General features: G+C 43.3%; 1 non-coding gene across 1 annotated transcript; it reads right to left on the bottom strand.

Moving 5' to 3' along the window:
• Nucleotides 1-2,493: 2,493 nt before the first annotated feature.
• trnam-cau (transfer RNA methionine (anticodon CAU)) lies at nucleotides 2,494-2,565 on the bottom strand. Its single transcript has one exon. It is a non-coding gene; the product is annotated as a tRNA-Met (tRNA).
• Nucleotides 2,566-2,910: the final 345 nt, after the last annotated feature.

The raw sequence follows: 2,910 nt of genomic DNA on the forward strand, positions 1-2,910 counted from the left end.
ACATTCAATTGCCTTAACATCCATTCCCACTATTCTAAATTCCCAACAGATCTACTGAAAACCAAAAAAAAAAGTCAAAACTTGTTAGCTTAGCAATCCAACAGACAGAACTTTTTTTTTGGTTAGAGGAGGAGGATGGGTGGGAGACACGACCCGAATAGGGTTTCGGGTAAAGCAACCGCCCAAATATGTAACCTCACTTACCCAGCAGTCCCGCGTGCGCTCTGCCTATACACGAGAAATGGCTTCCGATTTCAACATGACCTCCTTGTTCTTGTACTCTATGCCTCTATCACTAAAGCCGAGGATACTGTATGCTTTATTAACCACTCTCTCAACCAATGACATATAACCCCAGGTCTCTCTGCTCCTGCACCCCCTTTAGAATTGTACCCTTTATTCTATATTGTCACTCCATGTTCTTCCTACCGAAATGAATCAATTCACATTTCTCTGCATTGAACTTCACCTGTCATCTGTCCTCCCATTCCACCAACTTGTCTATGCCCTTTTGAAGTTCTACACTATCATCCTTACAGTTCACAATGCTTCCAATTTTTGTATCATCCATAAACTTTGAAATTCTGCCCTGTACACCAAGGTCTAGGTCATTAATATATATCAGGAAAGGCAAGGGTCCCAACACTGACTCCTGGGGAACTCCACTACAAACCTTCCTCTAGTCCGAAGAACATCCATTGCTCACTACTCTTTGTTTCCTGTCACTCAGCCAATTCCATATCCATGTTACTATTGTCCCTTTTATTCCATGAGTTATAACTTTGCTCACAGGTCTGTTGTGTTGCATTGTATCAAACTCCTTTTGAAAGTCAATAAAAGCAAAATACTGCAGATGATAGAAATCTGAAATATAAATAAAAAGTGCTGGAAGTACTCAGCAGGTCTGGCAGCATCTGTGGAGAGAGAAACAGAGTTAATGTTTCAGGTCAGTGACCTTTCAGATGCTGCCAGACCTTTTGAAAGTCCATGTACACCACATCAACAGCATTGCCCTCATCATCCCTCTCTGTTACCTCATCAAAAAACTCCAGCAGGACAGTTAAACATGATTTTCCCTTAACAAATCCATGCTGGCTTTCTTGAATTAACCAACATTTGTCCATGGGACTATTAATTTTGTCCCGAATTATTCTTTCGAGAAGTTTTCCCACCACCGAAATTGAACTGACTGGGGAGTGAGACGAGGTGAGTTGCTCAAACAGAGAGCCAGCAGGGGTTCGACAGGCTGAATGGCCTCCTTCTGTGCTGTAGCCATTCTATGATTGTATGATTCTAGCAACAACTGTTGGTGGAGAGGCAGTGATGCAGGAATGGGTTGACAGAAAGGGGAAAGTCTGGGCTGGTGTGTGTTTGCAGCATTTGCAGCTTGTGTTCGGGTTTGTGAATAAAGGTGATTTGGAAGCTGTGTTCCAAATTGAAGTGTTTACTGGAAGGAAGAAGTTGATGTAAATAGAGAGTAAAACGTGTTAGGATGAAGGGTGGTGTGATTGTGGATAGCAGTAAATATTGTGCTGGTGAATTATTTGTGTTAATAAACTTCCACTGCGCCCTCTGCTGCAGGCTGCTGTTTATATCCAGCTGTGTATCAGTGCTGTGTGTTAGCGAGATAAATGTTTGTTTCAACGCTGTTTATAAAGCAATAGCATTGCACTCAAACAGTCCCAGACATAGCAACACACGGAGAAAAGCAAAATACTGCAGATGCTGGAAATCTGAAACAGAAACAGAAAATGCTTGAAATAGTCAGCAGGTCTGGCGGCATCTGTGGAGAGAGAACAAAGTTAATGTGAGCTAAGGAAACAGATCTGAACTGTTAACTGTTTCTTTCTCCACAGATGCTGCCAGACCTACTGAGCATTTCCAGCATTTTCTGTTTTTATTACAGCAATACAGGTGTTGGGAGGCTCAGCCTGGCTACACAATGTTACAAGGACGCTGAGTAACACCATCGACAACGGGACAGAGAGAAAAACACACAGAAAACCAATAGACTGTGAGGAAGCAAAACTGAGGGACAGAGAGAGAGACAACGAGACTGAGACGGAGAAACATGGCATTTGTATGATTGTGTTCTCCCTGTTGTCTAAAGGTATTTCCTGGTGTGTAAATATGTTTTCTGTTGTGCAAAGATGTACCCTGTTGTTGTGTAAAGGTTTTCCCTGTTATTGTTTTATTTTCTGTTACTGACCGTCTCCTCACTGTGACCATTTGTCCTGGTTTTATTGTGGCCAACATCACCATCTGGTGGTGGAGAGGAGGCTCTGCAGGAAGGGGTTGACAAAGTGGGAGAAACTCGGCTGGTCCGTGTTTGCAGCTTGTGTTCGTGTGAGCAAAAGTGATTTGTTGATGATTGATGTGTTCAGTAGAAGGAAGAATCTGATTTCAATCGAGTGCCTTTGGAAGCATCTTGTTATTATGGGGAAGTACTCGATGTTTTGAAAGTGAACTGTTTGCATTGTTACGAAGCATAAATAGCAGAGAATGGTTTCGATCCATCGACCTCTGGGTTATGGGCCCAGCACGCTTCCGCTGCGCCACTCTGCTAACTGCTGTTTTAAATTTTAGCTGCCCGTTAGTGAAATATGTTCATTTCCCCAATGTTTTTATAAAAATAGGATTGTAGTCGGATTTCTCAAGAATCCCGGACTCAGCAACACACGTGCTGACGGACTCACCCTCATTGCACAATGACACAAGGACACAGAGTAACAGCACCGACAATGAGGCAGGCAGAGAAAGACACACAGAAACCGGGTAGAGATCATTCGGACCCAGAAAGGAACAGACAGAGAAAGGTACTGAACAAACCAGCAAGAGACAGCGAGAGACTGATGAACACCACTTGGAGGGTGCACTGAGGGTGGCAAGGGTCCAGAATGTAGTCTGGCT

This window comes from Heterodontus francisci, unplaced genomic scaffold (genome assembly GCF_036365525.1).
Source record: "Heterodontus francisci isolate sHetFra1 unplaced genomic scaffold, sHetFra1.hap1 HAP1_SCAFFOLD_43, whole genome shotgun sequence".
In the NCBI taxonomy this organism is placed as follows: domain Eukaryota; kingdom Metazoa; phylum Chordata; class Chondrichthyes; order Heterodontiformes; family Heterodontidae; genus Heterodontus; species Heterodontus francisci.